Here is a 15856-nt window from a genome sequence, read left to right as displayed (position 1 = left end):
CCTAATGCAAGACAATGCTAGACCTCATGTGGCTGGAGTGTGTCAGCAGTTCCTGCAAGACGAAGGCATTGATGCTATGGACCGTCCGTTCCCCAGACCTGAATCCAATTGAGCACATCTGGGACATCATGTCTCGCTCCATCCACCAACGTCACATTGCACCACAGACTGTCCAGGAGTTAGCAGATGCTTTAGACCAGGTCTGGGAGGAGATCCCTCAGGAGACCATCTGTCACCTCATCAGGAGCATGCACAGGCATTGTAGGAAGGTCATACAGGCACGTGGAGGCCACACACACTACTGAGCCTCATTTTGACTTGTTTTAAGGACATTACATCAAAGTTGGATCAGCCTTTAGTGTGTTTTTCCACTTTAATTCTCACAATTTTGAGTGTGACTCCAAATCCAGACCTCCATGGGTTGAAAAATTTGATTTCCATATTTACATTTTTTGTGTGATTTTGTTGTCAGAACAAAGTATTTCAGAAGAATATTTAATTAATTCAGATCTAGGATGTGTTATTTTTGTGTTCCCTTTATTTTTTTGAGCATTGTATATATTAATATTATTATTTTTTTGGTCCATTATTTTCATTTTGTGCATTTTTTCATTTATTTTTGTATTTTTTATATATTTTTTTTGTTTATTTACCAGACAGCCACTAGAGGGCTTCCTGGTTTGACACGGACCTTTGGTCTGGTATCTGACAATGGACGTCCTCACGCTCTGCATGAGGACCTCCAGCATTAGATTTTTCCCCATAGCAAAGTATTGATTTAATGCTTTCTTACGGGGAGGTCTAATGCGAGCGCGGTATTTGCTGCGCATGTACATTAGAGCCTGCTCATCACGGACGGAGGAGGGGGCAGAGCTTTGATCCAGTGCCGAGGGACATCGCTGCTGGGATAAGGTAAATAACTAAAGGATTTTTAACCCTTTATTTACTGAGCTAGGGGATGCAAGGGAGGGGGGAGTCAGGGAAAGCAATAGTGCCAGGAATACAGCTTTGTATTCCTGGCACTATAGTATCTCTTTAACTCCTAAATGGCAGAGAATTGAGCAGTGAGACTGCAGAGACATGATCTATACACAATAACTGCTTCATAAAGCTAAAGTTGTTTTCATGCCTATAGTGTCCCTTTAAGTATGTAATTAAGGAGACAATACGTTTTTAAGTATGTAATTAAGGAGACAATACGTTTTTTTTTCTTGTTGGTTGGCTTTATAAATAATGGAGTGATTCTGATTAGACCTGTATGGAGTGATCCTGATTAGACCTGTATGTCCAAAGACTATTGTTTTCTACCATTGAGAAGCCTCTTGCTGGAACATTTTACAATGTACATCATGAGGCAGACTGGCTAGAGGAAGTTTTAAATGGGTTGCAAAATAAGAATTAGTTTATTGGCAATCCCCATTCTGTTATTGCAATGGAATCAGTTCCTCAAGTTAGTTCATCTTTACAGATATCATTACTGTCACTGCATTAACAGCCTTTGTCAATGATAACCATGTAAACGTGAGTGTAAAGACTCAAGTTAAGACACAGCCAACCGCTCGTCTTCATGTTAAGAATTTCAACAGAAATGTGGTTAATACAGAATTTATAGAGCTGTCTTTTTCTAGTTAAAACCACAATTCTTAACCCAATTTGCACATTGAGAGCATGACAGTTGTGGTTAAAATATATCTACAGAAGCAGAAGTAGACATTGTTTTTCTCATTGATTTTTGCTTATTAGTTCAGACACAACGTAAAACGTGTAAAATTGTTATATCCTACAAAGAATCATGATTAGAAAAAACACCTTTTTACTTCTTAAGGAAAATGAATTAGATGAGGACGGGGGGAGGGTAAGGAAGTCTTTAGATTCGAATTGTAAATGATATTAGGCAGTTCATAATTTCGGAGGAGTGTCTTGAAGAATCATTACATCAAAGCGTACGCAAGCAAATTAGAGGGGTATAAAGGGCATATGCTTACAGCTAATGTTTTTTGGGGGGTTGCAACTTAGAATTATCAATTTCTGAAAAAGATGACAAAACAAAATCTCTAAGAAGAAAGAAAAAAAGAAAAAAATAAGAAAATGCCTTCTGCCATTTTAAACAAAGCTCAAACTTCAGTTTTTGTTTTTTTGTTGATAATTGTTTTAATAAAAAACAAAAAAAATGTACTGACTCTTTACAACATAAAAAGTCACTCTTGTGAGGGACTTACCCCGAATAGAAAACGTGCACAATGTAATTGTAATTTTCTGAAGTGTTACAATAGGCAGGAAATAAAGCCAATGCAGGGTTTGACTTTTTTAACCAAAAGTAACTGAAGAGGTAAAGCTTGGGGGGGTTTGAGAGGTTGTTAGTTTTTACTTTGCCTTTGTGAACATCAGTGGACCTCCATTTGATATATTGTCCAACTGTGCTTCTCCTCAAATAATCCAAACCATAACATTGGTGAACCATGTGGGGAATAGCTCATCTGGCAAAAAGAGGCATTCAATTTTTACTCATTATTTATTTTTGTTTATTCCATATCTTTGGGCTTTTACTTAGAGAGTAGACTATATTGAATCTTTAAAGGACTCCCGGCACCATAACAGCTTCGTGGGAAGTTGTTGATCCAAGGAGAAATTGGATTGCCACTGTAGAGTCAGGATGGTATTTTTTTCCATTTTTATGGCAAAATTGCAAATGGCGACAATTGTTTATTTTTTTGCCTTTCTTTTTGATCAACAGCATAAGCTAATGGGTTTCAAGATTCAACTTGATGGATTTGTTTTTATTTCAACCTAAACTAATATGAAACTATGTAAGTTAGTATGGTGCAACGAGGTCCATGGTGCTGGGTTACTTTTAAAGGTTAATCTGTTCATGTATGGTTTAACCTCAAAGTCAAGTATCCAGTGTTCAATCTCTCTGACTTATGCCCTTCCATGGCTCAGATACTTTAAAAGAGAAAGCTTCGGGCAGGGACAAAGCTTATTAGCTGAGAGTTTCAGTTGATGCTCTAAGCCAATCAGAAGCTCAGAATTTACAAAATGATTGTAGAAAATTACATTTCTCAATCCATTTTGTGAATAGGGAGCTACTGATTGGCTTAGAGAGTGTCTGCTGACACAGTCAATCAGCAGAGCTACCTCTTTCAAGAGTCTAAGCAGTGGAAGAACAAGGGACAGATCGATCGGGCGCTGGATACAGGACCTTTGGGTCAAACCGTTCGTGAACAGTTTACCCCTAAGAAAATATAAGCCGCTGCCAGGCATTTCCTGGCACCATAACAACTTGTAATTGCAATTAAGTTGTTAAAGGGCCCGGTTTGTTCCTTTACATATCTGGATTAATATTGCATCACAAATTTATGTTTTACATACTGAATTACAAAGGAGAAAATGCCTGTGCCTGTGTGTAAATATAGGTGTGCTTTTGTTTGGAGTATGTGTGTGTATGAATGTTTGTGTATTTGTGTATTATTAATGTTTGCATGCAGAGAAGGGTAATGTGTTTGTGTGTGAATGCAGTGGTGTGTCTGTGTGTAATGTTGGTGTTTGCATGCAGGAGTGTATTCACATACAGACATACATTGTCACAAACACGCATACTGATTGCTAATCTCAGAAACACACAAACAGTGCCACATGCAGATACACATACACTGCCACACAGAGATGCACACAGACACATATACACAGATTGTCGCATGGATAGATCAACACACCAACATCTATGTAAAAAGAGACAGAGTAAACCGCGCCCAAAATATGAATACAAATGGTAATATGTTCACAGGTCTCTTGATGTGTTATACAGTGGACCTCAAAAGAAACAGAAACAAAAAATAATAGTGCAATACAGTAGATGTAGAGTATAGGTGGTAGGTAATTAAGTGTCGCTACCACTCACATTCTTTTGAACTAATTCAGAGCTCTGCTGTTTTACGCATGGATGGAACAATCCCCGTCTAAGGATATAAGTTGGCGTGGTCACCGCAGGTACTTCAAATAAGGTGCTTCAGGTAAGGTGCAATGTGCAGAGCATATGTGGAAGCAAATGCAAACAAAAAAACTCCAATGGTGAAGTAGGTACAGATTAATAAATCAGATAAATCAGTATAGTCTTGTACTCACATTTGCTAGAGCAGGACTTCCTCTAGTATAACCAGCATGAGTGGGATAATCTCCACCTAAGGATATGATACCAGGAAGCAGTGGATTTCTAATTTACTGAGGGTTTTCATGAGCTGTAAGCCATAATAATCGCACTTATGACAAATTACGGCTTGAACTATCTTGCCTTGCATGTAATGCGTCTATCTCATATATTCGTTTCCCCTTTTACGTTGCATTACTGAAATAAATGAACCTTGCACGATATTCAAATGTTTAGAGTATCACCTGTATACGAGAGAGTGTCTAAGTCTATATCAATAGATGGTGTTGGTTCTTATTAGACTCTATGTTAGCCACATATGTAATAAAAGCTGAAGGTGTGATAGTAAATAAAAATGAGAATAGAGAATACAAATAAATGACATTGAAGAAAGGGGTCTATTTGAAGCATAGGACTGTTTGCAGATTATAATAAAAAGACAGGAAAAAAGATACTGGTAAAAAGCATAATATGGAGGAGAGGTAGGGATGGTATCAAAACAAAAAGATATGGAACAAAATAGTATGGGCGTACCATATGTAGAAAAAATATACATACAAAGGAAAACAATATATACAAAATATATAAAAATATATATAAGAAAAAAGATATATAAAACTAGAAAAGGTACAATTTCTGGGGAAATTGTGTGAAGTGTTCTTGCCTCCACCAGTAGTCTACAACTGGAGTGGGCGGAGTAACTGTTATCATTTATATAGCACATTTAATTGCAACGTTGTTCCCCAAAGTGCTTCACAGTTACATTAAAACATACAGTTATAAAAACATTAGCAGGTGCAAAAGGCCCTGTCTACAAACGGTCGTATTTTAAAAACTATAAATCCTACAGTGAAGAGCTTTATATTGTGAGAATCACAAGACCCAGACCTACATTTTGATGTATAGTATGTCTCTGAGATATTAACAATGAAGGCACAGTCGCAGTTTAGAAATTGCCCTTCAAATGTGAGCTTTGCAGAGTGGAGTTTCAATGAATGTCAATGGACTGCGTGAGTTGCAAACAAATGGTCATATTGTGAAAACTATAAGGACTATGGCTTAGATGTGGACATTTTTAGTGGCAGCAGGGATAGCTGAACGTTTTGATATAGGATTTGTGTAGGTGGGCCTGAAAATGAGGGAGTGGTGGCAGTTTAGAAATCATGTCCTGATTTTTCAGCTTTTGCCAGCTCCCACTCTAGCTTTGCCATTCATTCCTATGGGTCAAATTTCGCCACAAGAACGACGATATTCCGAGAACCATTCGCCGAAACGTTCCACAAAGTAATAGCAATCCGATCGGGAACAATCTGCACGTTTTGGTATATTTTTGTCTATGTAGTGTAAAAACTGTGGGAGGAGTTAGGGTGGCAAATTTGGCTATAATAATAATAATAATAATATATATGTGAGATAACATTAAGTGGTCTTGCTATGCAAGAACACTTAGCTAGAAAAGCTACAATTTCTGGGGAAATTGTGTGAAGTGTTCTTGCCTCCACCAGTGGTCTACAACTGGAGTGGGAGGAGTAACTGTTATTATTTATTTATATAGCACATTTAATTGCAACGTTGTTGCCCAAAGTGCTTCACAGTTACATTAAAACATACAGTTATACAAACCATTAGCAGGTGCAAAAGGCCCTGTCTATGACATCACTTGCTGCTGCAGCCTTGCACAGGTCAGAGTATTTTTGCGGTTGCCATCTTCAAATGGTCGTATTTTAAAAACTATAAATCCTACAGCGAAGAGCTTTATATTGTGAGAATCACAAGACCCAGACCTACATTTTGATGTATAGTATGTCTCTGAAATATTAACAATGAAGGCACAGTCGCAGTTTAGAAATTGCCCTTCAAATGTGAGCTTTGCAGAGTGGAGTTTCAATGAATGTCAATGGACTGCGTGAGTTGCAAACAAATGGTCATATTGTGAAAACTATCAGGACTATGGCTTAGCCGTGGACATGTTTAGTGGCAGCAGGGATAGCTGAACGTTTTGATATAAGATTTGTGTAGGTGGGCTTGAAAATGAGGCAGTGGTGGCAGTTTAGAAATCATGTCCTGATTTTTCAGCTTTTGCCAGCTCCCACTCTAGCTTTGCCATTCATTCCTATGGGACAAATTTTGCCACAAGAACGACGATATTCCGAGAACCATTCAGCGAAACGTTCCACAAAGTAATAGCAATCCGATCGGGAACAATCCGCACGTTTTGGTATATTTTTGTCTATGTAGGGTAAAAACTGTGGGAGGAGTTAGGGTGGCAAATTTGGCTATAATAAGAATAATAATAATATATATGTGAGATAACATTAAGTGGTCTTGCTATGCAAGAACACTTAAAAATATATAAAATAAAAAATATGTGCACAGATACACATCAAACACTGACACATATGCACAAATCCATACACTGACCCACATGCAAAGATCTAACACACGGATTGACACATATGCACAGATAAACTCACTGACACACATGCAAAAATACACACATACAGATTGACACACATGCACAGATCTACACACATACACAGATTAATACACTTATACAAATAACACTGACACACTTGCATAGATCCACACCCACATGCACATATTCTCAGACACATATATGCACACACTCACTCACCCTCTCCACGTGTCCACCTATCTCCTGTGTTCCTGTAGTGCACATTTTAATTAATTAATCTCTGCAAAGCTGCCTCCTAAATTTTCACTGCGAGAACTATTGACAGTGACAGTGTGTCCAGGAAGGGCCTGTTGCGCCTGCAATTATATCTGAAGTCAGCAGGCCCCCTGACTCGTTGGGGCCGTGGTGTGGTCACACTAGCTGCACCACTGATCATCCACACCTGGTTGGCTATGATTTTATCAGATGATGAAATTTTTAAATTCATTCAGGTTTGCTTTTCTAGAAGCACCATAACCACTACAGCTCGTGATTTACTATAGTTGCTAGTGGTAATTTTAATTTATCTGGCCTTCAATTCTGAGATATTTCACAGGTTAACTCACATTCACAGAGTCCAACACTAATCAAGCCAGTTAGCGATTTCTGGCTTTTTTTTATTGCCATTGTTAAATTCATCTACTTTTACATTTATATTGGTATCAGCTTAAATTTATATTTAAGTATATATCTGTTCAAGGAAGAAATCAATGGGTATTGTTAATGTCAATGTTAAATTCTCCTATGTGTTCATTTATAGCTGTATATATCTGTGTATAATTTAATATCTGAGACATTTTTAGAAAAGCTAATACTGAAATATCAATGTGAGAAGAAGTGAATTAGGACGAGCAGTGACAAGTGACCTTTGAATTTATCAGCAACAAAATCATTGGTCACTTTTGTTACAGCAGTTTTAGCAAAGTTTTACGATAGTAAATGTGATAGAATAGGGTCAAAAAGAACGTTGGTTTCAAAGAAGTTAGTCAGCAGGTTATGTAAAAACAGTTCAAGAAAAATAGTCAACAAGTTACGTTCCAGCTGTTCCAGAGGCATAGAGGCGAAACGAGTAGGTAAATAGTACAGTAGTTGGATTTGCATCTCACGATATCTTCATAGGGTACAGAATATGTACATATGCATTATTTTAAAAACAAGGCTTCATGAAATCAGACAATTTCTCATAATCATTATTATTATGCTCTGCCCCCCCCCCCCCCCTCCCCCCCCCAGCGACACCACTGTATGCCACAAAGGATTTCCAGCTAACTTACAGATTGTCCCATACCCCACAGGATAAGTATTAATAGCAGGTGGTTTAGAATGATATAGACACTGACAAGCAACTATTCTTCCAGCAGTTGGTCTTCTATTTTTTTTTTTTAAATGTCTACCTGCTTCTTCTTCCTTATGCAGTCCACAACCACTCTAGGAGGAACACTGAGCTAACCAATTAGTGTCGAATCCCTAGGGATACTAGAAAAGCGCACTGGGCATGCCTGACTGACAGATTTACACATGTGGAAGATCTCTTCACCTAGCAACATCCTGATGGAGAGAAGAGGGGGAGTCTGATCAGTGGGCTTCATACAGAGAAGTCTTTGGTGTTAGGTTTCTTTCTCCTGTTACTGCACTGTGATGACCTGTTTCTGTCATTTGTAGGCTGGATTAATGGATGGGTAATGGATGGCTCATTATAGCCAGAATAGATTGCATCATATTTTAGAACTGCCGCATTCTGTCGATTTCAGCATCACAGTTCTGATGCCATCCTATATGAATTCTTTCTTGGCTATTTTTGACCCTTCCACACTCAGCTCATTATCCTTTCATGGTCTTTACTTACTGAAGAGTGTGTTCCTATTGCTCTATTGGTTTCTCTGGTTTTGACTTTGCTTTGTTATTCAACTATTATGACATCTCTTCTCCTTGACCTTGGGCAAATTCTCATTTCTGTAAATGTATAAATAGCATTGACCTTGGCTTGTCTCTGTTTATGCTTAGTCGACTTGCAGATTGTCCCTCCTAACTGCACATGTTAAGACTGGCCATCCCAATGACCCATAATACATTGCTATTCTCTTATCATCGGGGTAACACATAAGTGTGTCAGTATGTATGTGTATGGCATTGTGTATATGCTTGTAAATATGTGTATATATTTATGGAGCAGTGTGTACCTGTGTGTGTATGTTTGTGTGTGGTAGTATGCATGCATTTGGCCGTGTATATGCTTGTGCATTTGTGTGTGTGTGTATATATGTGTGGCAGTATCTATATTTGTATATCTGTGTGTAGCTGTGTGTATCTCTATATGTGCCCAATGTATCTATGTGTATAGGTGTGTAGGGGCACACACTCAAGTCAACAGTTTTACAAGGGTTCCTGAGAGTTCTGGTGGCAACCTTGCTCATATACTGCTGTTTAACGTGGGTATGTGTGTTCGTGGTGTGCTCCGCTTGTCAGTACACTTCAATATCTTCCCTCCATTCTAAACAATGATAGACATCTGACAAGCTAAATTAATAGCAGAGTTGTATAATTGACAAGGGAATAGCAAACTTTACAGCGACATGTAAACATTCTGCCGTTCTCTTTTTCTAAATTAGATATAAAATAGGATTATGTAGTACCTTGTATCCCCCAGCAGATGTCTCTAAAAACAGCTATTGAGTAATCACTGTGTGTTACATGTCAATCAACTATTTTGTACCCAATATTTTTTCTTTTTCCCTTACCCCATTTAATACCAGTTATCTTCATTAAAAAAAAAGAAAATAATTTGAGTAACACCTGGGATGAATATGTAGGTTTCAATAAGGTCTATAGACTGCTGCTCATTGATACTTTAAAATTAAAATAATGTTAAATTACTAAATTTTTATTTTCCCTTCAGTTCATCATTTAGGAAATCATTGGACAATAAAACATTTTACAGATAACAAATGCAGTGGGTGCCACAAAAAATAAATTGAAATGATAAAGAACTTAGCTTATAGGTATTAGTAAGGAAAGCTTACTTCCCACAAATGACATCAGCATTTCCTTCATGAAAGCATACCATTCAAGGCACTTATGTTGGAGGCAGGTGTGTATTGGAGTGGACAGGGTGCAGTGTCCCAGGTCCCTTAACCCTGCAAAGCTTATTATTGCAGTTTCTGGTGGCCTGACGCTGGATGTCCTCACGCTCTGCATGAGGACATCCAGCATCATGCAAATCCCCATAGGAAAGCATTATACATGTGTTCTTATGGGGGAAGAACTCCTAATTTGGTCCCTGGGTGTGCGATTGCACTGGCCTGCAGCAGGCTATCATGATCACACATGGTATTAGCCAACACATATTTGCGTTGCATTGTTCCTGAGCCAAACAGGAATAACAGAAACAAGGCATATTTCCACTCTACACAGACACCATTGTCAGAGTGTCCTCTACAAAATTTCAAAGAGCTCCCCAGTCCATGCTTGACTTTAAATTTGCCCTAGCTCTTGTATTCAGTGTTTCTTGTCTGAACTTGCACCTAAACTTGACCTAGCCCTCCCTGATCTTGGAAAGCTCATTTTGTTGTAGGTTTTCTTGACAATACTCCCTTACTTGCTGGTTTGTGTCTTTTGTGTCCAACCATTGCTTCATCCTACAACTACAAACGGCAACTGCCTATCTTGACCACTACGATGTGTCAAAGGAGAGACTGAAAGATATTGAAAGATATGTTACTTGTACCTAGTTAAGCTTGTAAAAGGGGTATGCGTGGGACCCAAACATGTGGAACGATAGAGAGTGGAATAAATTATAGAAACAAGTATGGTGGGAAGAGAGTATGAATGACAAGACACCCACCTACTCTTAGGTAGCTTTCATACAGTGAAGGGTTGGAGGTTGGAGTCTAAAATGATGAGGTAGGGCATCGATGAAGCCCTTGAGAAATCCTGTACAGGAAAATTAGCAGTGTGGGGCTGAAGAGAGGAAAAGAAAAGTTCAATAGCAGAGTGAAAGAAATGAGACAGTGTGTTTTTGTTAATTAAGTAGGAAATGTAATGAAGGATGGAAATGTTTAAGACTTTGTAAGTTACTGTCAGCTATAACTGGATCCAATGTAAGATGTGACAAAGGTCTGAGATATGAGTGCAGTGGTGAGTCAGGAAAATAAGAACGGCGGGAGCATACATTACTGATTCAAATCAGGTAATGTTGGTATTTGATAGATGATTTGGAGGCAGAATGGATGACCCAACCCCTGCACATTACTGACTTGAAAATAAAAATTAAATAATGTGCCTAAGAATGGAAGAGAAGCTACATGGAACTCTGGCAGCTCACACTGTAGTAATGGGTGATAGCCAGGGATGTTTTTCTCATTAGGCACATGTCTACAGGATACTGTTCTGTGTACAATGTGCTGGTTGAAGCTTAAGTTAATGAAGAGACATAAGTACCAGAAGTCTTGGCCAGTGTCCTCTGTAGTCTAATCAGCCTCCTATGCTTGAGAGTAGACCTGCAGAAACAAGAATTGAGGATGTAAAACTCAGTTCTGTCCCAGTTCCTCCGGTGTCTTTGTGTGAGGCTGGACAGGAACTAAAAAGGTATTACTTCCCTTCTGCCCATTTACAGTCTCTCACACAGGAAATACCTTGTAGGAGTAGAATGGATAGCATTGACTAGAGATCACTGTATACTAGCTACTCCAGCATTCACCGGGGGACCTGTGCCAGGTCCCCAACTTGATTGTACAGAATTGACCAAACATCAGAGTAAGGTTTGAGAAGTCAATAACCTTTTTATTAATGAACCAAGTTCAATTGTATTAAATACAACAAATCCTTAATGTATGGAGATTTGTTTGACTAGGTACAAAAGATTACATCTTTTAATTTAGCTCATTTACTGCCTCGCAAACTCGCGCTCTTTTGATTGCATTGTTCATAACATTAGTTAATGTTTGAGGCTTTAGCGCTCAAATTACTGCATGGACATTCTCCTTGACCTGCTCAAGTGTACGCTGGTTTGATTACGTACACCCTTCAGATAGGGAGCTAAAAAGGTCAGGCAAAAGTGGCAGCCAATTAATTTCTTGAAATTATTCGCTCACCAAACAGTTGTCTCAGGAGGTCTATTGTGGCCCTTACTGTTTAATGAAACCACATTTCTTACATTTAAGTGGCGGCGGTAAGCTGTTTGCGTCAAAATAATGGACCGGAAAATAAAAAAGACTAGTTTTACTTGTTCCTTTATGAAATTACCCATGATGAATGTCCTGAGGCTCAGTTATAAAATGTACATGCAACAATAACAACAACAAAAAATAAAACCACTAATAAATAAGTTATTTACCTGTCAAATCCTACTCTGATTTTTGTCTCACCCAGTATTAGAAACATTGCAGCAATAGAGGTCCAGTCACTAGTCTTTCCTGACATTGAGAAGCCCCTGGCTGATTGCAGTTCACTAGACATATCTCTAGCTGCAACATGGCATAGACCTCCCTTATACTAATGCGGGGGTCATATTGAGCCCCATAGGCCGATAAATGTGCTTACGAATCGATTATTGAGTTGGCCTTCTGAAATTCTGGCTAAAATGAAATCCAGTCGAAATTGAAAAAAAAAATTGAAAAAAAACAATAGCTATCGATCAATTGTTTTTGGACAAAAGAATTACATTGAGGTCTATATGGGTAGAATCATTTTACCGTTTGATATTTATTTTACTGAAATCTGTACATTAAAAAAAAAGAAAAAAATTCTCTGTTTTAGTAAATCATGCTGCTTATGCCCTGCTTATTTATTTCCAGCAGTATTTAAAAGTGCTGATTGATGTAATGTAAAATCCGAATTGCTCTCATGCCTCCTGCCCTGTTTAGGTGCCAGCATGGGACTGGTGTTATTGCTGTGTGTTACTCTGGCATTCATGTGGACGCAGACCATTCCACCCATACGACTTCTTACAGTAAACCTGACTTGCGTAATTTTCACGGATGTGGGTCTCTATAACTGCTTTAGCAAAACCTTTACCCCTCAACTGTCTCCGTTCAGTGTCCAGGCCATCAGCAGTTCAGCAAGTTCTGGCATTTGGAATAGACCAGGGGATGCCAGTGTGGGAGGTCCGTTTTTACTGGAAGATGCATCAGGGCTACTTTGGAGAAGCTTAAAGGAACACTGTACTCACTATAACAACTTAATCTAAATGAAGTCGTTATAGTGCCTACATTTGTGCCTCCTCCCTAGTGGCCCCAAATCCAAATATTTTAGTATTTGGAAGGTTTGGAAGGGCGACTACAAATGCCGCCTGGAAGTCCTCTGGGTATGAGAGCCAGGACTGAGTTTCATGTGTCTCATTCTCTAACATACTATGAAGTAACGTGCGCAGTACCATCACGGTCTTCCACAGAAAATCATTACCTGCCTAATAATGGATTCCCACCTTGCTTCAAGCCTTCATTGTATGCAATGGAGTGAGCAGGTTCCTAAGAGACAAGACCAACATCTCTGCCAAGATGTCCAAGTCTCGTTCTTTCTTCATGCCCATCTGGAGAGGGCTAGGCTGGGACAAGTGGGACAGCTCTGTCCCTTACAACTAGGACACTCTGTGGTTTTACCTGGATGTGAGAAAGTTTGTAAGGGGACACTATCTGAAAGGTGTTAAACCGGAACTGTGGACCCCAAGGCAACCCACAAACTCATCAGAGTTCAGGATATTTCAGACTCTTTTCCAGGGCTTCCCATTGCCACAGCAGAGACTGTATGGCATGCGGCAGGCTAAACTATAGACACAAGGACTCAGCACGGATTGCCATTAAGGGATTGCCTTCCCCTAAAGAGATTTATGGATGCAAACATTGCCAGCAGTGCATTGTGGAGGAGGAAACTATTCTACACCATTTCTGGCAGTGTCCATTTGCACAGGCTTTGCTAGGAGCCCTGGAAAGGAAACTCTGTCCCATCACTCGTGTGAACTATTTCCTGGAACACAGTGGACGCCATTGAGGAAGTGTGACACCTAATGTGCTATGTGATAGATGCTTTATGGTTTGCCAGAAATCATCTGGTGTTAAGGAGGATATGTCACAATTTGAGAGTGCTGCAGGCTTATATACAGCATGCTCATAAATAGTCTTGGTGAAGAAGAGGACTGAGGAACAATCTCCCCAGGACTTCTTGAGACTTGGAACACACGCAACCTAAAAACCCCTAATGGAGAAACCCTCCTACCCCCCATCAATTGTTTTTCATTCTTGGGAATGTATAGTTGCTAGTCTGTATTTGGGCACTAATAAAGGTCTCATGCTGGTAGAGTGCCTCATTGGGACAAATACAATGTATTATGTATCGTGTTTAGAAAGCATGCTATGTGCCGCGCTTTGCCACAGGAAAGCTTCCATGTTAAAGTGTATATGGTAATAAAAAAAAAATTACATTGAAAAAAATACGAGTTTTCAGATCTGTTGGCTGGCTGCACTGGTCCCTGATCGCAGGGGCGTGTTAATAAAGAGCTAGACCTGAGAGCCATACAATAAGTGGAGGCAATGCAGGCAGAGGTTTTGATACCTACCTGGGAGAGAAACAGAAGAAGCAAAGGCAAAGGGGACGATCGCTGCCTGAAAAGAGAGATCTGCAGCCTGGTGCAGTGGAAGAGGTCCTCAGAGACCCCAGTCAAGCTTTGGTGTCTGGGTGTAAATCACTCCAAAGTCCCCTGGCAGCAGAAAGGAAGCTGACCTGGTGGAGGTACTTGGACTATTTTTGCCATAAAATTCCTTATTCAAGGAATGGGACTTGTAGGGAAAACACTGTTTCCTTCTTTTTAACCCCTTAAGACCGGAGGGTGTACTATTACGTCCTTAAAAGCAGCTCTAAACGCCGCAGGACGTAATAGTACGCCCTCCGGTATTTTGTAACTTACCCAGTCGCCGGGGATCCCACGCCGGCGATCGCGGTTGGGGGGACTCCCAGGGAGCCCCCCGCGGCACGTCTGCTCTCTTCAGCCCCCCCGGGCCATGTGAGAGTGAGGTCCTTGCGAGGACCTCACAATCACATGGCCGGAATAGCTGGCTGCAGCAATGCCAGCAGGGGGACTAACTGTAATGACAGTTAGTCCCCCTGCTGGCTGAAATCAAATTCAAATTAATTAAAATAAGTGTAAAAAAATATATATATACTTAGATCATATATATATATATATATATATATATAACGATGATATCGCCAGTAAAAGTGAAGTTTTTTGCATTTTTCACGCACAAACAGCACTTACACGGACGATATTATTGCTGCAATACTTTTTACTGTTTTGAAACACAAATATTTGTGTTCAGCGAAGTCTCCCGAGTACAACAGTACCCCTCATGTACAGGTTTTATGGTGTTTTAAAAAATTACAGCGTCAAATATAAGGTTTGTGTTTCATTTTTTTCACATTAAAATTCGCCAGATTGCTTACGTTGCCTTTATGACCCTATGGTAGCCTCTATGATGGCATACCATTTGCAATAGTAGACAACCCAAAGTATTGCAAATGGGGTATGTCCAGTCTTCTTTAGTAGCCACTTAGTCACAAACACTGGACAAAATTGGCGTCTTTTGCATTTTTCACACACAAACAAATACTAACGCTAACTTTGGCCAGTGTTTGTGACCAAATGGCTACTAAAAAAGACTGGACATACCCCATTTGCAATACCTTGGGTCGTCTACTATTGCAAATGGTATGCCATTATGGATGTAAATTTATTTCCTGGGCTACTATACAGTCTCAAAGGCAACGTAATCAATCTGGCGAATTTCAATTTCAAATGTAACACGCTATATTTGACCCTGTAACTTCCCAAAACACCATAAAACCTGTACATAGGGGGTACTGTTTTACATGTGAGACTTTGCTGAATACAAATATGTGTATTTTATTGCAGTAAAAGCAAACAGTATTATGACATTGACAGTTAAAATGTCATGTAGAACTAAAAAAATTAAAAAAAAATCTTATTTTCTCCCATTTTTTTCATATTAAATTATGTTTCATAGCTAAATATTTGATATTAAATGAAAGCCCTGTTTCCCCTGAATAAAATGATATATAATAAGTGCATTTAATATGAAAGAGGTGAATTACGGTTGGACAGACATATAGCGCAAATGCCAGGTTTTGTTTACATTTTGTTTCGTTCACAACTTGTACATTTGGCTGCGGTGTTAAGGGGTTAATGCTTGCTACAAGAAGCTTACAGCACTGAGGTCTCTTCCAAACGCAAGGATTTCTGAACAATT

This window comes from Pelobates fuscus, chromosome 11, assembly GCF_036172605.1.
Source record: "Pelobates fuscus isolate aPelFus1 chromosome 11, aPelFus1.pri, whole genome shotgun sequence".
Classification (NCBI taxonomy): Eukaryota; Metazoa; Chordata; class Amphibia; order Anura; family Pelobatidae; genus Pelobates; species Pelobates fuscus.
This window is presented reverse-complemented; position numbering follows the sequence as displayed.